This window comes from Choloepus didactylus, chromosome 4 (assembly GCF_015220235.1).
Source record: "Choloepus didactylus isolate mChoDid1 chromosome 4, mChoDid1.pri, whole genome shotgun sequence".
Taxonomy (NCBI): domain Eukaryota; kingdom Metazoa; phylum Chordata; class Mammalia; order Pilosa; family Megalonychidae; genus Choloepus; species Choloepus didactylus.
This window is the reverse complement of record NC_051310.1, coordinates 5,874,520-5,895,055: the sequence shown is the minus strand read 5'-3', so window position 1 is coordinate 5,895,055 and position 20,536 is coordinate 5,874,520. Positions and strand designations below refer to the sequence as shown.

The 20,536-nt window shown below is 46.9% G+C and overlaps 1 protein-coding gene across 4 annotated transcripts in view; it reads right to left on the bottom strand.

Annotated features, from left to right (window-relative positions):
* LOC119531065 (histidine-rich glycoprotein-like) overlaps positions 1–19,974 on the bottom strand; it is a 265,512-nt gene extending 245,538 nt beyond the window's left edge. For 2 of the 4 annotated variants that reach the window (XM_037831859.1, XM_037831856.1), the window contains exons 1-3: positions 19,891–19,974; positions 14,855–15,058; positions 5,922–6,076 (exon numbers count right to left, since the gene is read on the bottom strand). The gene's annotated coding sequence lies outside the window, so the exon portion shown is untranslated. The remainder of the gene's footprint in view (positions 1–5,921; positions 6,077–14,854; positions 15,059–19,890) is intronic. The other 2 variants (XM_037831854.1, XM_037831857.1) reach the window with 1 other exon arrangement.
* Between the last annotated feature and the right edge of the window lie 562 nt (positions 19,975–20,536).

The following is a 20,536-nucleotide window of genomic DNA, read 5'->3' as shown; positions in this document are numbered from 1 at the left end:
CTGCAGGACGAGAAAACAGATGCAGTGGGCCAGCGCTGCAAAGATTTCTTTCCATCTCCTCCCCAGCTTGCTTCACAAACTTCTATTCCTAACTGTCATTACTATTCATGTGATTCAAAAAAATCTGCCCAGGTCCTTCAAAGATCCACAGTGGGACAAGATTTCAACTGACAGTAACTGAACACCTCCCTTCAGTGCACCAGGCACTTTGGGGATGCAAAGATGAAAAGGAAAACCAGTGCCCTCAAAGACACTCAGTCTATTCTGAAAGCTAGGCACACACATCACAGCAGAGTTAGGATAACATAGAGGGGATCAAGTGCAACTGCACAAACACAGAGAAGAGAGAGGGGGTCAATAGACAGTTGCTAGTGGGTGCTATTCCTACCATGGATGGAGTAAGTGCTATTTCCCATAAGATAGTATCACGTAACCTGTGGAAAAGGGATCTGTGGCCGCATAGGATGAGAAAACGCAGGGTTAAACAAAGGCAAACAGTGTTCTTTTAACAGGCTAAAGCACACTGTGAACCCCAAGACAGGTGGAAACAATATATGCAGTTTCTGAAGCCGATTTGACCATAAAATCCAGCGACACCACCTCCCCAAGAAATACCTTGTATTCCCTGAAACAAGGTTTGGGAATTGCTGAAACAGGGTAATCTAAGTTTCACCCTGACCTCAGCGATTTAAAACCAGCAACCAACAATGGCTGCATCTTTTGTTTTCTTCTCCTTAGGTTAGTAACGAGATACAAGATTTTTCGTCTTGCCAGAATTCTGTATTTACTTACATTAAAAAAGAAAAGAAAAAAGTAAAACCACCAACAAAGGTTTCACTCTTTTTTGTGTGTGCTAATATACTTCAGACTCAGCTTTTACCTTGCTGGAGGGAAAACTTAATTACTTACAGGTTTTCTAGAACAGTCCTCAGCTCAACCCTGCCATAGTTTACACTGCAGCCCACATAACAGAATCCCACTGGTATTTGGCTTTTCGGTGTCCTTTTTTAGAGGGGGGATGCTGTGCTTTCAACGATATACACAGAATGTGTAGGAAGTACCAGCTGGTGGGGACAGGGACTGACCCCTACCCTGAAAATCTCAGAACACATCTCACCCTCTCCCCACCAGCAACAGATGCCGGGAGTTAAGTTTCCCCGTTAGCCGCTCAAACAAATGAGTGACCAGATGGTTAACCCTTGTGTGAACTGCGCTGGACAACGGTGGTGGCCAGCGGGAGCCCGGGAAGAGGGACGTGAGCTGGAAAATGCTAGACTCTCACTCTTGTACACTACCTTCAGGAAACAGAACATTTCTTTCCCAAAATTGTTTTTAAAATGATTAGCCAGCAAGTCCCAGCGTGTTCACAGCCTATAAATGATCTCTCAGTCTACAAAAGACAGATTCTCCCCATAACCTTTCCACAGACACCAATGAGCATTACCTGAAGCCAACTGCCTACTTCCAAGAGGTGTCCTTTGCAACAGGGGGTGTGCACCCCAAATTATGGTGGTTCCGGGGGTGATGGTGATGCTTTCACCGTCTGCCTAAAGATGATGACATCCTGGCTCACTCCGTCCCAAACACGACGCAGGGGAGGGTCTCCAGGCCCTGCCGTGGGACCCTCCTCCCCAGCCAAGCCCCCGCACCTCAAAAACCAATGAGGACCTTGCCTGACCGGGCCTCAAAATCAGCGTTGCTAAAGAATACCAAAAATGGCGGAGCCTCCTCCGCAGAAAAACACTTTTATGGATGACTCATCGGCGACAACGCTGCAAATGACCTGTCTACAAAATCTTCAGTACCTTGAGATCTAAATTACTCTCATTTTTCTCCCCCCTCAAAATTAGATAGAATATGAGCATTTCAAGTAATGCAAGAGCAATTTCTCTCTTCACTGGATACCAAGCCAAGATATTACAGGAAAAAAAAATAGCTTTTGCTGCTGATATGAGAATTTTAAAAGAGAGACAAGTGTGAGCAAACAAAAGCTGTCACATCAAATACTGTGGCAAAAAAAAAAAAAAAAAAATCTAGAAAAATGCCAGAAATGCTCAAGTCTAAATAAAGTCATTTATTTGTTATTTTAACCCATTCACTCTCAGCTCCTATCACATAAGCTATTTAATTCTGCACGGGTGGGACATAATGAAGGCAGTTCTCTTCCCATCTTGTGCTTCCTTCATTGTCTCATCTTTTAAAGTGTTTCCAATCACAGAATGCGGCTGATGCCCCTTCAGTCTTAACTCCTCTTTGCGCACCCATCGTTTCTTCAGAGAATTCAATCTTATCTGATTTCCACCGATTTAAGCAAAGGGAACGTGAGCCCGTGAGCCCAGAGGGCAGCAGTCGTGTCCGTGAAACATTTCTGGCACATGGTACTCAGGACACAGGGTGGAAATTGTTTCTTGGATTTAGTAGCCCAGGCAGACAGTAAGGGACTCAAAGATGAGGCGCCTGCCACGGGGAGGGGCTCCACGAAGGGGCTGGACGAGCAGCAAAGGCAGACATGGGGGGCACGGCCTCAGTCAAAGGCAAAACCCGCTCCCTGTCTCGAGGCTACGTGCCTTCATGACATTAAATTAGATAATGGGGTGAATGGGCTTTGCTCACCAAGGCCCACAGAAGGAGACTGATGTGTGCCAAGCGCCAGGGTGGACCAAAAGGAGACCGTCTCGGCCTCCCCCTGCAGAGCCCACCCTCTGCTCTTCCCACTCAGGAACCTGACCGCGGACCGTGGCTCCCACTGGCCCCAGCACCTGAGCCCGGCCCTCCCCCAGGCCCAGGCACCCTGAGCTCCACCCGGCCACGGCCCAGCGTCTCTCACGTGGCTGGTGTCGCTCCACCTGGCCTGCCCGGCCTGGCCACCTCTGGCACGGGCTGTGTGACCCCTGCAGCCCGGACTCCCCAGGGCTGCCCAGGTGCCACTCCCAGCTAATGCCAGGTCAGGGTTCCCCACGGCGGCCCCAACACAACCCCAACACCAGACCACGAGGCTACGCCCACTGCTGCGGCCTCCCAGCCACTCTTGGGGTGCCCCTCCTCAAACACACCGGGCCGTCGGCCACTTCGCCTGTCCTCGGTCAGGCTGTGCCCTCTGCACCCCTCGGCTCCTGCCCACGCCTCGCCCCGGGCTCAGCCTCCGCCGTGACCCTCCCTGGTCCTCCTCTCCCGCTCTAGGCGTCCACTCCACCTGCACACTCCATTTGTGACACTCTCAGAAGTTTACAGAAGCAGCACCCCAAGTGGGAAGCTCCCCTAAAACAGGAACCTCGTCGGCTGACCTCAGGAACCCCCAGAGCCATGGCCAGGGCTTGAGGCCCATAAAACGCGACTGACCAGAAGGTGCTGGACCTGCTGCCAGAGGCATCGCCCTTGAAGTTTTTAAAGAAGTCTGATGCAGTGAAGTGCTGTGGTTTTCAAAGTTACTTACCAGCAGGCTGAATGTGCAGGGCTCGTGTCCGGAATGACAGAAACCCTGGGCTCATGGGAACTCTCACCACCCCAGGGGCCTCCAGCAAAGTCCTGTCCTTGCCCCGGGCCTGTATGGAGGGCATTGTGGGTTCCTCACCTGGGGCAGGTGTGCTGGGCATGGACAGGAGGGGCCGCCTCAGTGCCCACTTCCTGCCAGGCTCTGCCACCGCTTCTCCCCATGGGCAGCCCCGGCGTCCTCTCCGGCCCCAGAGCTCCTTCGAGGGGTGCTGGGAGGAGCAGGAAGGCAACAGGCTCCCGCCGGCCCCGAGGGCAGCAGGGGAGCAGCACGCGTGGCTGAGGGCTCCCGAGTGGGAGGCGAAGACACCACATTCTCCTCACATCTGGGATTTGTGGTTTGCGTTATCTTTCAACTTCATATTTGGAAGAGATATTTTAATTTCTTATGAGCTGGGAATAATTATGTAATTCTGCCACCTTCTTAAAACTAAGATATTTCAAACTGATTTCTGGAGCCTGGGGCTGACATCGGTAAGGATATTTGCTTTCCTCCTTCGGTTTTTGATCTGAGCAAATGTGTGACAAACAAGTTCTTGAGAGTTAAAACACTTCGTTATGGGAACCATCATATATTTTTTTAAAAAGAAAGAGAAAAAATTCTTCCATCTCAAAATTATTTCTCAAAAATTACCTCTGAAATATAAATGCTGCTTGAACAACTCACTGATGATCCCGCTTTCCAATTTGTTTTGTTTCCTACAGTCTTTAGTGCTCCTGAATTTCTCATTTTCTCCCACTCTTATTTGTAAACGAGAGTCTGTACATTGTAAACCTTATTCTTCTACAGTTATTTAAGAACCGAGGGAAAGAACCAAGAAGAAGCATCATCAGATACCACGAGAAAGTTCTCAATAGCCTGTGGGTTTATTTTAAATTTTCCCTACAAGGCATTCCTCTGTAGAAGGGCTCCCACTCTAGAGTCATCCGTGTCAATCATTAAGTCAGTCAAGGATCAAATCTCCCTGAGCACCAACAACATCCCAGACCTGTCCTGAGCCCTGAATGCGGGCAACGAAGATGGACGTGATGTTGAACGCACGCATGGCCCCGTGAAGCCTGTACCCTGACATGACCCACACAGGCTCCGTGACGTCCTTGCGAGGAGACGAGCCTTTCATTTAAACACAGATAAGAGACCGTCTCTAGTTAGGATGTGCTTATTTTTCCCCAGGACATAAGACTGTTTTCTCATGTGTATTTCACATCCCTCGCTGGAGAAGTACCAAAAGACTCTGAATATCACCATCTGGAAGTTGTGCCGTAGACCCAAGTGGGCAGGACTGAAGGGAGCTGGATTTCGCTTCCTCCTCTAAAAGGGCCTCTTCTTTGGAAGAAGCACAAGCACTTCTCATTCTCTAATTCTGATCCGCAGTGCAAGGGCCCTTGTCCCTCAGCCCCTCCTCCACCGGCATGGGCTGATGGGATCTTCTACGCATGGGGGGCCAGGAGAGGGGGTTCCCTTCAAAGATAGTTGATAGCCTGGAACTTCACTTACCCAGGCAATTAAATGTGCTGAAATGTAACAAATGTCAGAAATCAATGGGTTGCTAGTCACTGAAGAGCCTGTGGGTCTGGCTTGGTCCCGGATTAGGTAAAGAGGCTGTAAGGAACTGCTCCAGGTTCACCAGCATGCAACCACGAATCAGTGTTTCATTAAGCGTCACTGTCTTTTTCTACCATTCCTGACGTTCATGTTTAACTCATTTTTGAAATAACTGGTATTCTTAAGAAAGGGAAGATTATTATTTGAGAAGGTTTGCTTTTTATCCCTCCATCACATCACTTTCATCCATAGCACTCTTCACAGCCTTCCGGTAGTATTTTACTTATTTCTTGATGTGGTTCTTTCTCCCACCAGCCCAGCCCAGAGCTCCCGGAAGGACTCCCTCCCTTTGTTTCCCCAGGACCTGGCTCAATAAACGCGGAATGATTTTTAAAATTAAAATTGTATTTTTAAATCCCCCCTATTAGCTACTAGTCAACAGTTTGCATTGTATGTAGAGCTGATATTTATATTATGACATTAATTCTCCCTTAATTTTTCACAGGACAAATTTAATTGTGAAACATCCTCTAATTATCAAGCAGGCATTTGATTCAAACTGGGCGGATGTTTCTAAATTTCACTGCTACAGCAGGCTGCCAATTACAGGATTCTATTTCAAGCACAAGTTCAAAACACTTGCTATTGGGACATCTGTCCAGTAGTCCTAATTTATGTCCATTCATCTTTATTATTACATAGCCTACTGTAATACAATAGGATATACGCTGTCACTAAAATTTCAAATCCCAACAAGCATCTCGGAAGCAACGTGGCACGGCCAGGAAGCAAGCAGGCTCCCAGTCTGGTGTCTGGTTTGAATGCTCGCTGCCCTGGCCAAGCTGTGGCCCCCTCCTCTGTAGGCAGAGATAAGAAAAGCACAAACCTGGAGGGACGGATGTCGGTAGTAACGTAGTCAACACAGGCAAAGCCCTCAGAGAGGGCTCACAACATCAGCTCTTCTTATTAAATCCCTTTAGCCTCAAGGCAAAGTAATTGAAGAGAATTATAGAACTGCAGGAGAGTTTATCATGAGGTTCTCTTTGGGAAAAAAAAATAAAAGCAGTTTTAATACATTTTATAATGATGTATTGCATAATCCCTGCTCGGAACTTGAATCAAAAATGTTGCCTTTTAATAAACAAGATTCACATTTAGACTCTGTCTACACACAGAGGCAAGTTTTAAAAATTACCCAGATTAAATCAAACATCTGATATTTAACAACATTTTAAACAAATTGGTTTACATGTGTGGACCTGATCCTAAATATTTTTTTACCAAGTTACCTGAACTACGTAATCAGAAAGGTTTGCTGTTTTGTTTTGTTTTTGTTTTATTTTTAGAGCACTTTCAGGTTTACAGAAAAATTGCACAGAAAGTACAGAGAGCTCCCATATCAGCCCTACCCACACAAACACACACAGTTTTCCTCTTTCTAAACTCTTGCTTTAGTGAGGTGCATTTGTTACAATTAATAAACCAATATTGATACATAGTTACTACCTGAAGTCCACCATTTACATTAGGGTTCACCCTCTGTGTTGTAATGTCATGTAGTCACCATTACAGTATCACCAGGAATAGTTTCATGCCCTAAAATGTCCTGTGCTCCCCATCATCCCTCCGCCCACTTCCAGAAGCTCTGGGGGTCTTTTTGTTTTGTTTTGCTTTTTTCACTGTCTCTATAATTTTCCCTTTTCCAAAATGTCATATAGTTGGAATCATACAGTGTGTAGCCTCTTCAGACTGGCTTCTTTCACTTGAAATATGCATTAAAATCTTCCATGTCTTTTCGTGGCATGATAGCTCATTTCTTTTATTGCCGAATCATAGTCCATTGTATGGATGGACCACAGCTTGTTTATCCATTCGCCTATGGAAGGACATCTTGGTTGCTTCCAATTTTCGGCAATTATGAATAAAGGCACTACAAGCATTGGTGTGCAGGTTTGTGTATAGACATAAGTTTTCCACTCCTTTGGATAATACCTAGTAGTGCAATTGCCAGATCATATGGTAAGCCCATGTTTAGTCCCATAAGAAACCACCAAACTGTCTTTCAAAGTGGCTGTACCATTTTGCATTCCCACTAGCAATGAATGAGACTTCCTCTTCCTCCACATCCCCATCAGCATCTGGTGGGATCTCATATTTTAATGATATTGTTGAACATCATTTCATACGCTTATTTCCCATCTGTACTTTGATGAGGTATCTGTTCAACTCTTTTGCCCATTTTTTAAATTGGGTTGTATGAGTTCTTATTATTGAGTTCTCAGTGTTCTTTGCATATTTTGGATACAAGTCCTTTGTCAGATAAGTGTTTTGCAAATACTTCCTCCCAGTTTGAGGCTCATCTTTTCATTCTCTTAACAGTGTCCTTTGCAGAGCAGAAGTTTTAAATTTTGATGAAGTCCAACTTGTAAGGTTTTGTTTTGTTTTTTTTCATGGATTGCCCTTTGAGGTTGTAACTAAAGAGGTGAGAAAATCCAAAGTCACCTAGATTCTCTCCTGCTTTTCTTCTAGAAGTTTTATAGTTTTGCATTTTACATTTAGGTCTATGGTCCATTTTGAGTTGATTTTTGTGAAAGATGCATGGCCTGTGTCTAGGTTTGTTTTTTGCCTATGGATGGATGCTTAGTTGCTCCAGTGCCATTTGTTGAAAAGACTGTCCTATCCCCATTGAATTGCTTTTGCTCCTTTGTCCAAAATCACTTGATTATGTTTATGCGGTTCTATTTTGGAGCTCCCTGTTCTGCTCCACTGATCCACCTCCTCCCACATCGCCGATGGCCTTCAGGGCGGGAGCAGCTCAGAGGTGCCCATTTCCCAAATCCTGTCTATCCCCCAGGGCACGCTCCGAAGCACACTGCAGCTGACCCAGAGCACACGCTCAGAGGATGAGGGTTTCCTAACCCAGCGGTATCGGCTTTGGCCCCTTGTCCTAGCAGAGCAGAGGCTGGTTTTCAAGCTGACGTCAGCTCCAGGGCTCCTCCCCAGCTCCAGAGGAGGAATGGGGCTATCCCACCCCTGCTTATATTTGATGGGTTGGAAATTTTATAAAATGACTGGATAGAGGGTGTGTGCATGTCTGTGTACATATATGTATATGTATGTGTTTGCAAATGCAAACACACACAGACTTGAATATATATACACAGCAGTCTATGTACTCTAACAGCCTCACAACTTCCATGGGCAACATATTTTTAAATATCTGTAGAACGCAATACAGAGAATGTACATAATCATATCAACAGATGATAGACTAATACTCTTGATATACTATCTGAAAAATAAATACATCACTGATAAGACAAATATTCAACCACCTTAATTTTTCCTAATTTTGTTTTTGTAAAACCCTGTTCTCTCCTTAATAATCAATTATATTATTAAGCACTTTACTGGGTATCAGGCCCGGTGCTGGAAAGCATTTGACATTGGTTACCTGGTTAATCCTTGCAATACCTATGGGACAAACACACCTTTGGCAGGTGAGGAAATGGAGGTAAAGCATTGTTAAGAAGCTCGTCTGACACAGCTCAAAGCTGGAAAGTCAGAACAGGAGGTTTTCCCAGAAACTGGGCTCCCACCACTCAGTCACACCTGTATCCCCGTCAGGTATCTTCTCCCTAAAAGTCCCAACAACTTTACAATCCATTATTCAACTCAGCTTCTCCACAATGCCAGGAAGTAGAAATGAGTAGACACTTTCATATAAACAAGGGCTGTTAACTACCCATTCTGATATAAGAGGAGCTGTATAAAATAGATAACATTAATAATCTATAGACATAATGTAGTTAACTCAAAAAGGATTTCAAACAATCAAGTAAGTGCTTTCCATCCTTTGTAGATTCGATCACTGTCCAGGGGAGGTTTATTTTCAGCCAGCACCAGGGCAGGGCTCCATCCGGGAGAACAGAGGTTTCTGTCTCACGATCTGGTAGTTTAAATGAGCTGCATATACTATAATGTTTTGCTAATCGGGAAGATAAATAGACCCATCGCTGGAAGATTATTTCTAAAAAGTGGAGGAACAAAGGATTAAAGTGTTTCCTAGGGAAAAATAAAGCCGTTGAGCTTTTCACACCCTAAAGGTGATACCTTTTCTCATGGCCAAAGAAAAGACTCACAGCTATGCTTGACAGAGAGAGATCCTCATTTGCTCGTGGGAATAAACAAGAATTTAACTGAGCTAAACAGCAGATGCAATTTTGCATGAAGCTAGTAACATTGCTTATGCTTTACTATTTTTAATATGCCATGAAAACTATTTTGTCTTTAAAAACCGTGTTTCACAGATTAAATGGCATCGCTTTAACTTAAAATCAAATGGGGTAGACATTTTTCTTTTTCTTTTCTGGGCAAATTTTAGAATCATTTTAACATCAAAAGTCTGATTCCTCAAACATCATGGCTGATGACTTGGACATTTGTTTTGAAGCAAGATCAGCTTGACGATGAATACTGATTTCAAGTGTGGTTCACCGTGTAGATTTAAATTGTCCCTTCCCACAACTTTATCTGAGAAGCCTGACAATGGTGACAATCACAGGACTAGTCTTATTGGATAAGACTATTCTATCTGCAATTTATTCTGACAGCCTCCACAATTTTTAAGTGCAATTAAATCCTAAGAATTTGCCCAGGAAAAAAAAAAAATCTACCACATTAAAAAAAAAAAAAAAAAACACTACAGAAAAGGTGAAAAAAAAAAACAGTTCAATTGAATTGAACAACTAATTGCTAACCAGTTGCTCTTTAAAAAAATAAAGTATTTGGCTGAGCCCAGAAATCCACTGAGCTGTGAAGACAGGCCGCGTCCACAGTCTGAAAAAGCAAAGCGAGCAGGGAGACACAGCCATTCTGACCGCCTGCTTCGGCCACCGCTGGTGTCCACAGCTTCAAGGTGAAAGCTTTAATACTTAATGAAAAAAATATGAAACTTTCAGAAAATAAACTTTAGAAATTGCTATAGCCTGACTCCCCCTGCCCCCCAGAAAGGCAAACCAGCTGCCTCCAAAATAGGTGGGAGCCCCTCGTGTCCTTGTTGCCAGCCACATGTCCTCCCTCAAAATTGCAGGAAAGGGACCCAAAAAATGCAGAGGCCAGATGAGGGGAACTCCTCCTTTGCATGGGCCTGAGAAGACACGCATAAGCCCAGCGGATCTAATTAATTGCTCACTGCTGTGTGAACTGTGCTCCCCAGAAGATCTGTTGAAATCCTGATGGCTGGTACCTGTGAATGGGGTCTTATTTGGAAACAGAGGCTTTGCAGATGTAACCAAGTTACCACAGGGTCTTAGTGGATTGGAGTGGGCCCTAAATCCAGTGGTGGGTGTGAGATTGAAAGACATGGAGGGAAGCTGCGTGAAGATGGAGGCAGTGGAGAGTGGGTGACACTGCAAGCCAAGGACACCAATGGATGCTGGCAGACACCAGAAACCGGAAGAGGCAAGGAAGGTTCTTCCCAAGAGAGAGCAAGGTCCACAAACACGTTGATTTTGGACTTCTGGCTTCCCGAACTCTGGGAGAAAACAGTTCTGTGGTTTGCAGCCACCCAGCTAGCGGTGCTTTGCTCCAGCAGCCCTGGGAGACCAAGACACTTAACTTCTGTGACAGTCAAGGTATCTTTCTAATCTGCACCCAGAGCCACCATCTTATGGGAAAGAACCCAGCTCCCTACCACTTCTCCATATCCCACACTTGAAATCCTTACTCAGCAGGAAGCTAATCTGACACGGGAACAGTTATTTTGTTACGTGATGGTGTGGAACACTTAATATAAAATGTAAACAATACTGTAGGACATCTCCTGCAGAACAAACCACTCAACCACAGAAAACCCAGGAGAAGACCCCAGCCACTGGGCGCCTGCTCCTCACCACTGCCATCCCACCCTCGCCCCGGACCCCAGGGGCACTCAGCTCTCTGGGGGTCCTGCCCCTGCCTGGGATATCCCATGTACCACAACGACCACTCCCTCCTGTGTCCCCAAGCCTTCCACCCCTATGCCGGCACACACGTGATCTTGCCCATCTTGTCTCCCTAAACACCAAACTCGCTGAGAGCAGAGACCATCGTGTATACACCCCAGCCCCTTACAGGGTGCCCGGTACACCCCAGGGGTCCCAGGGATACTTGCTGAAGATTTTCCTTCTGAGTTCTAAAACAACAGGCATTAAAAAGTCACCTGGCCCCTGTAGCCTTCCTGGAGGACCGTGGGGTGGTTCCACATGAAGCTAAGTATGTGGGGCCATAAGGTCCTGCAGCCTCATTAGGGGGCATATACTTGGAGGATCTGAGGGCAGGGACATGAATGGACATTTGTACACTGGTGTTTACGGAGGCAGTACGCATGACTTGTAATGGGTGGAGGTGGCCTAAGGGTACATCAACTGAGAAACAGAATGGGGAACTGTGGTGTGTGTACACAGAATGGAATATTGAGCAACTGTGAGGAGGAGGGAAGCTGTGAGACATGCAATGCGATGAGGTGAATGGATCCTGTGGACAGCATTTTGAGTGAAGTACGCCAGAAACAAAGGCAAACACTATGATGCCTCACCCATATGGACTAACTACAATATGTAAACTCAGAATTGAATCTTAGAGCACAGCTGATCACAGGAACACTTATTGTAATGGTCCCTGATTGTAAGCTCTTTCAGCAGTCACATCTATTCCTGAATTGTAATGGCTGTCTCCAAACTCTGAGATGCTCATCCCTTAGAGTATAACCTGGAATTCCGGGTATCTGTGTGACACCTGAAACTCAGAGCCAGAACTTGGCAGCTATGAATGTATTAGCACATATAGCAACTGTCTAAAAAGCTGAAAAAGAGTCCAGACTTCAATTAGAGATATGAATGAAGCAGATCTGGTTAGGTCCAGGGCAAATCGGGCCAGAGGATAAATGACGATACTGACTATGTTTTAAAACTTCAACTTCCATGTGAGACCAAGGGAAGAGATGTTTATTTGGTGCGGGATCTATATTTCCTAAACAACTTAACTCATACAGTTTGTTCAAACACCACAATTACATGGAACTTTGAATAAGAAGTGAGACCTGGTAGGTTTGTATAGGTTAGTGTGAAATAGCAACACATCCCAAAGTAATTTGGGCAGAAAATAAAAATACATACATGCAGGGGCCACCTGAGGAACTGGGGGAAATGCAGAGGTGTTGGACTTCCTCACCTGGATTTTTGCTGATGTTCTCACAAACATTGAGGACTGGTGGTTTCATGTGCGGAGCCCTCTATCACGGGACTTGCCCTCATGAAGCTCATTACTGCAAAGGAGAGGCTAAACCTGCTTATAATTGTGCCTAAGCGTCTCCTCCGGAATGCCTCTTTGTTGCTCAAATGTGGCCCTCTCTCTCTAGCTAAGCCAGCTCGGCAGGTGAACTCACTGCCCTCCCCTCTATGTGTGATCTGACTCCCAGGGGTGTAAATCTCCCTGGCAACATGGGATATGACTCCTGAGGATGAATCTGGACCTGACATCATGGGATTGAGAACATCTTCTTGACCAAAAGGGAAATGTGGAATGAAACAAAATAAAGTTTCAGTGGCTGAGAGATTCCAAATGGAGTTGAGAGGTCACTCTGGTGGCCATTCTTATGCACTATATAGATAACCCTTTTTAGGTTTTAATACATTGGAATACCTAGAAATAAATACATGAAGCTATCAAACTGCAACCCAGAGTTCAAACTCTTGAAGATGATTGTATGGCAATGTAGCTTACAAGGGGGTGACAGTGTGATTGTGAAAGCCTTGTGGATCACACTCCCTTTAACCACTTTATGAATGGATGAGTAGAAAAATTGGGACAAAAACCGGGTGAAAAATAGGGTGGGAGGGATGATTTGGGTGCTCTTTTTTACTTTTATTTTTTATTCTTATTCTTGTTTTTTCTGGCATAAGGAAAATGTTCAAAAGTTAGATTGGGGTGATGAATGCACAATTAAATGATGGTACTGTGAACAGTTAATTGTACACCATGGATGACTGTATGGTATGCAAATATATCTCAGTAAAACTAAATTAAAAAAAAAAAAGTCACCAGGCCCCAAAGAATCGAAAACAAGGACTCAAACAAATCCGGGTACCCAAATGCCCACAGCAGCACTGTTTACAACAGCCAAAGGTAGAAATGACCCCAGTGTCCATCAGCAATGAACATGTAAACAAATGGGGTAAACTCATGCAATGGAATATTACTCGGGCGTCAAAAGGAACAAAGTAGACACATGTTACAGCACAGATGAAGCTCGAAACATTATGCTCAGTGAAAGAAGCCAAATGCAATAGAAGGGCACAGACTGCAATTCCACATATAAGAAAAGCCCAGAATAGGCAAATCCACAGGGACAAAAGTCAATATGAGGTTGCCAAGGGCTGGGAGCAGGGAGAATCGGGAGTAACTGTTTACCATGAATGAGTGATGAGAATGTGCTGAGACTGGATACATGGTGGTTGCACAACATTTGCGTGTACTAAATGCCACTGAATGCTATACTTTAAAATGATAAATTCTAAGCTATGTGAATTTCATCTTGATGTCGTTTTCATGGCTGTTACATGTCTTGTCTCTGACCCCGGGAAGGCGAAACCGCACGGTGATGCCCCCCCCCCCCCAGGGTACACAGTGCTCAGGACCTCTTAAATGCTCAACAAATGTTTACTGAATAAATGAATTAAAGACAATACTGATACAGAGGCCCTAAGTGTAAGCCCAAGGTATAAAAATCAAGATTTTCAAACATCAGTGTATAAAGAACATGGGAGAACCGTCTGTTAGAGTTTCTCTTCTCTGAAAACCTATTTAAGCCTACAGAGCTTGAGTTTACGCATTGCAGGACAACATTGTGAGGCAGATAAGAGCCCTGAGGAAAGAAACATGGAGGAGCAGAGTTGAGATGAAGCTTGGCTAATGCAGAGAGCCCCCACACGGCCCCAGATGCCTCCATTCTTGGACTGTCTGCTCGTTTTTCCTGGACACCACTGCACACCAGCCCCAGCTGTCAGCCAACTCCATCTCACCTTGCAAGACTGAGCTCAGGGACACCTCTCCAAGGAAGCGGCCCTGGAGCCGCACCCCCCCACCCGGCTGACAGGGCCCCCACAAACGCATCCCCGTTTACGCAGCAATCACAGCACAGATCCCATTAAGTGGTGGCCTGTCGTCTTCGCCCGGGCGTTGAGTTAGCAGAGGGCAGAGATGGCTCCTCCTTTATCTTTATATCACCGCGGCAGCTGGAGGAACTCCCTTGGGCAGGGCTGGGGTTTGCAGCCACACGTCGTTCCCACCTGCCCTTTAAGCCTGCCCCTTCCACTCTGCCTGTGCCTTCACCATAGTCCCTATTTCTAATCACGCAAAATTAACGCCTCATGCATTAAAAGCTCTGTACAGCAACAAGGGATCTCCAGGTGAACACGCAGGACAACTACTTGTGCCCGACACACATAATATAAAATCTAATTCCGACATTTCCTGATGGTGTTCCCAGCCCTTGGGCATTTAATTGGGCCCTACAGAACACTCAATCAAATCCACAAGCAACTTGTGATCTTTAAAGGTGTAAAATCTGTCTAATCACTGAAATATACATCACCCACCTATTTAAATTGGGGTGCACCCTATTTCAGTGCAAAACGTTTCTATCTTGTGAAAGAGCTGATGTTACACAGACTCACTGAGCCAAAACTGGATGGGATCTTTGAGATTACGTGACCCAACCTTCCACCCCATGCAGGAATCCCATCCACATATTGCTGACCAACTATACTTTTTAAGTACCTCTTAGTCCTTTAGGTTCTGCTGGTCACCGGCAGCTTATTTCAGTTCTGAAGGTCAGAGACAAATGAAGGCACTGGCAGCCTTTTTAAGCAGGGGAGATTTTCCCAGCAGGGGTCGGGGTCAGAGGTCATCAGAGGTCAACACCGACCGGCCCCTCCTTGGCACTGTCCAGCGATGGGAGGTTTCCTGCTGCTGCTCCTTTTCCTAGAGGAGGGGATGTGGAAACGTTAGTACGGTGGGCTTGTTTGTTTTTTTTTTAGAGCAGTTGTAAGTTTACAGTAAAATCATGCAGAATGACAATGTGCTTTTAATACACAAAAGCATGGTCCTTGGTCCATAATTTTTCATGAATTATCTGAAAATACAAAAATGTTCTTTAAACAAATAACACTTAAATGCCAGAGCTACAATTGGAAGTGACCAATGGGAAAGGATCTCAAAGGCCTCTGGAGCTGGTGCTTTTTTTTTTTTTCAGAGGAGAAGACATGAAATCCAGACCCACAACCCCTTACGTGCAATCCAAAACGCCAAAAAGCTCTGAGAGGAGTTGTTTCGTAAACTCAGCACACTAAGCTGATGTGACGCTACTCGTGCTCTCTGTTTTATCCCAGTTAAACACTCATATGTGCACTATAAAAATATCCATGCATTTAAGAGAGCACTCATGGCTGGACTATTCCACACTATACAGTCTCTACACTGTTATTTCCTTTCTAAAATCTGAAGGAAAAAAACTAAATTCTGAAAAACATCCAGCCACAAAGGCTCTGGGACTGGTACTGTTCACGTCCAATATGAACAGGTGGGGTTTGACATCTAATTAAGATAAAGAAGCACCTAAACAAGAAGGATGACATTTGGAATTAAAACCGAAAACCTGGCCTTGACCCAAAGCTGTCAAAAACCAACACCCAAACCAATCGCATCAGCTCACTGATGTTTGGCCCATAACCCAATATTAATTTCATGCTGAAACATAAATCTGAAGTAGGTATTTTTGTTTTGTTTCCTTTCTCTTTCATTCTCCCAAAAGAACACCTAGTGAACCAATTTACACTGTACGTGAACCTGCATATTTTCTTAAATTGTCAAATTGGAACCAAATCAAAACATCAAAATATGCTCCAGAAATATTGTGAACCGAATCAGTGTTTCATTCTGTTTGAGTCCCTGAACTGAAAAAGATGCAAAGAGAATCAGGTCAAGTGATTTCATGGATGCAAAAGACTTAAAACGCCCATCCATTTTGTGAAACTTTTCCTCAAGGACAAAGAGTGGAAGTCTTTCAAGTTTTTAAAATAGCTTGCAAATAATGCCATGTGTACATCTTAACCCAGCTGTACTCCAAATCCAGCTTCTATTTTATAACTCATCTACCTGTTTTTCTTTTCAGTCCTCTTACTGTTGCTTGCATTTATTAGCTGAGGGTCTGTTACTCCAAAAGGAACTTCGGTTTCTCAGCTGGAGATGAAGGCTCTCGGGGATGCCCAGCGTCAGTTGTGACCCCCTTATCGGCATCATAAATCTTGTGAGGAGACGAGCCATGACAATCTTTAAATGCCAATACTCCTAACTTGCTTAATTTGATTAAAAAATGAGAAGCGATACCTTGAGCATAGATGGACTGCTAACACATTTTCACTAAAATCTAAATGCCAGATTTGCCTCCTTTGAATCCCTGAGAAGTTATTTTCATCGTTTTCATTTCTTCCCGTATTGCAGCAATTGCCAATTTCTTTGTTCCCTGCCGAGTTTTAAAAGTAGCTTTGTTCCTGTCATTTTTCTCTTGTTACTTGAATCGTGTGCTTATTGAGAAAAGTGAGGTTTGTCCCCCTTTTCAGGAGCAAGCCGTGTGGCCGGTTTTTCACCCCGATTCAGCGTGAGCCATGTTGCCCCAACAAGCGTGTGTGCAGGTCCTCAAACTGCTCGGGTGACAGAGATGCCACTTGTTCAAAACTACCCGGGACCTGCCGCGGAGCAGAGCAACTTCAAAGAGGAGGGTCGTGGGCAAGATGGACCACAAATAACCTAAGTGATGCCATCACTGTCGGAGCCGATGCCAAGACATTACAGCACTTCTAGAATTTCTGGATTGTTTCTCAGGAATCGGCTCCTTTCCTTAGGCAAGTCAAGAATATCCAAAGCAGACTCAACTGTTTTGATTCCTGGCTTTGCTTTTGTTTGTTTTTCCTCCACTTTCTATTGCAGTCCCACTGAGTCATATTCATTTTTTAAACAACTTGAGATTCCGTTTAATTTAAATAGTTTTTTGTTGTTTGAAAAAGTCCAGGCACAAGTGCTATGACTTCAGTGAAGGAGCATGTCTGCTTCCCTTACACCTTTGGTGAACCAGTGTGTTTCTAACTGTTCCTTCTCCTTTCCACTGGTTGAAATGCGATTCTGATTTACAAGTCATCGTCACCCAAGACTCACAGATCCCCTTCTTACTGTGTGTGAGGTGCCGACAAAGCCCCAGGAAGGATGGTAAATACCTGCTCTCAAGGGGTGGCCATTACGTTCTCCTCAACCAAAAACTTACCCGGAGTCATGCTACAAAACATGGAATAAGCACAGTGCCATGTAGTAAAGGGGGTTTCGGGAGGACCCCCTTGGTGGCCACGTGGCGGAGACAGTAAGCTCCAAGGGAATCCCAGGTCAGGTCAGTGAGGGGCAAGACGGGAGCTGGGTCTCAAAAGTGGAATGTGGACAGGTGGCGAGAAGGGGGAAAGGCGTTTCAGAAAAGTCTACAGGCAGGAGGAAGGCAGGCTTGTAAAGGGGTCAATAAAGAAACCAGGGTGGTTGAAGCAGAGGAGCTTGAAGGCAGAGGGGAGAGTGGCTGGGGTAGGGTTTGGGGGTCTTGGAGGTGGCCGTCCCCATCACCTCGGCTGCAAGAGGCCCTGTGGCACCCACGGAGGCACGAATGACAACAGGGCAGCTAACAGTGCAGTGTGGATGCAGAAAGGGAGCCAGAGGCCAAGGACCACCCTGGCAGCACCAGGGCCGGGAGGGGCAATGGAAGGAGAGGAAAGGGGGAAGACTTGAGAAAAATTTCAAAATAATTTATGAGTGATACAAAGTATCCTAAAATCAAATATGCAATTGATGCACACTCATTTTTTAGTTATCCCCTTAAAGGCTTAGAAATCAGCCCGTCTCCCCATAATTGATGCTCATTTCCATACATCTGAGTAGTAATTCCGTAATTAAGAGCCTATCTCTTATTCTCCTTTCCTCAAATTAATCTGGAAATTGCCAAATACAAACTTCTCCTTAATAAAATGAACATCTGTGATCACACATTGGGAACAAAAACCCTAATTGTTCTAAACCTGGCATTCTGCTTTGACAACCAGGTACCTGTAGTCGTTTATTTTTTTTTAATACTTTATTTCTTTAAAACACCTGCTTTCTTTACATGCTGACTTCTAAGAGAAGAGATTAATTTTTGTTGGCAAGAACAGAAGCTATTCTTTAAAATAGCAAAGGAAAAGCTTGGCCCTATAGAAAAGTTGTGTGCGACGTTTAATACACCAGGATATTAACCAAAACCCACAAATCAAACAAGGGCCGATCGTCAGTTCTCCCACATAAAAGCGACTGCCTGAGAACCTCACCTCTTTGGAATCAGGCTGCTGGTGGAGGCTGCGGTGCGGACTGTAGGAGGGCAGCCATCTCCCACAGTTCAGGATGGCCGTATTTCCATTAGAATCGGCTGTCCTTCCCTCACTGCCTTCTCCCCCACCCCCTTCACCCAAGTCCAGTTATTCAACGCGTTATAATTTGGCACTAAAATTCAATTAAGCCGAAACTTTGGTCATCCGTGGTCTTTTCCCAGCAAAGCATAATTTCCTTGACCCAAATTCCAAATGTTAGCAGATCAATGTTAAGGCAGAGAGAGGTGACCCTTTATTTAAATCGAGTTCCCATTTCCAGAAACCGGCCGAAAATTTTTAAAAATTCAACTGAACCGTCATGATGGGGTTTTACCGTGTCAGCATGCTTGAAGTTTTCATAGCACCTGTCAAACACAGGCCTCCCAACGCTTTGCAGACATTAATTAATTTTCAGTCGGGCCCTGCAAGCCGTTTCACCAATGGAAATTCCGATGAGAAAGGAAGGCGTGAGGGTTCAAGGCCGCCCTGTTGTGCGTCTGCTGCGGAACTAGGGATTGAAACCCGTGGTTCCCAATGAACCAGTGAAAGTCTCTGGAAGTATTGAGCACCCCTATTGAAGACTGTGGGAGTTTTGGCGGCTTAATGCGATTGTGTTCGGTCCTTCAGGCTCTCCTTTTAAAGATGCCATGGCACCAACGGGACTCCAATAAAAGCGCCTCTCTAATTGCTTTCTGACTTTCTATGAAACTTTCTAAGCTATACTGACATCCTCGACTACAACTATGGAATTAAACAGTAGAGAGAGCCCAGACAAAGTGGGTGTGCGGAGAAAGGAGAGGTTCTCAGCGAGGCGTGTGTGAGCTGGGGGGCAGCCTGGGGGAGGGGAGCCCGGGCGGGCGGTAGGTCGGTGCCGGGAAAAGAAAAATATGAGTGTTCCCCTTTGTGTGCGGACAAACAGCCCAGCGCGGGGAGGTCGGGGCCGGGGTCACGCGGCTCCGGGCTGCAGCTGCCGTCGCCGCCGCGGGGCGGGGGGTCCCCGGCGGCCCTCGGGAGTCGCGGCGGGCGGCGGCATCAGCATTCCGGCGGCGCTGGCGGCCGCTGTCCTCGCACGACCCCGGCCCCGGGAAGCGCGGCCTTGGCGGCCAGACAAGGTGAGCATCGCCCGGCCCCCCGCCGCCCGCCGCCCGCGAGCCCTCGACAGGGCGCACGGCCCGGCTGCCCCCCGAGGCCGGACCCCGGCCCTGCGCCCCGCGAGCCCGGAGCTGCCCGCCGCGGCCTGGGCCGGGGCCTGGGCCTGACCCCGCGCCGATGGGGCCTCGCCCCGGCGCAGAAGCACGGAGCCCCAACTCGGGGCGCCAGGAGGGCACCGGAGACCCGCTCAGGCCGCCCAGGGCCGCGGGTCAGCCTCCCTCAGAACCTTACCCGGGTCTGGGCCGCAGCTCTGGGCGTCGGCGGGGCCCCTCTGCGCGCTCCCGTTCACCTCGGGGCGCGGCCCCCGCGGCCCCCCTGCGCGCGCGCGCGCGGCCCCGTGGGGCTCTGGACGGCGCCGCCCCGGGAACCGCGCGAGGGCGCGGGCTGCGGGCGCGGGGGCCTGGGGTCTGGGGTCTGCCCCGCGCGCCCACCCGCGCCCCGAGGCCGACGGCACATGGACCGGGGAAGGGACGGGGCAGAGAGATGGCGGCGTCGCCGAGGCCGGGCGCCTCGCCCTCCCTGGCCCCGCGCTGGCAATCAAAGGCCGGCGGAGGGCGGCCGCCGCGATGCCCAGGGCCAGGCCGAGGGCATGAAAGGATCTTTATCCTCGGGTGACACTGCGGACGGCCTCCTCCTGCCTCCCCCTCCCGCGGCCCTAATTGGGGCCGGCTGCTAATGTGATTAGGGGCCAGTTAAACGTTTCTCGGACGGGCGATGGGAAGAAGCCGAGACCCCTGCCCCCTCCTCGGGGTCACGCCAGGCCCGTGGTCAGGGGTCGGGGCCGTGCCAGCCCCAGGACGGCCTGGCCGGGCGCCCGCCGATTGTTCTCCCGCGGGCGGGGAGGCCGCGGGCGGGCTCCGGGGGCTTTATGTAAGCC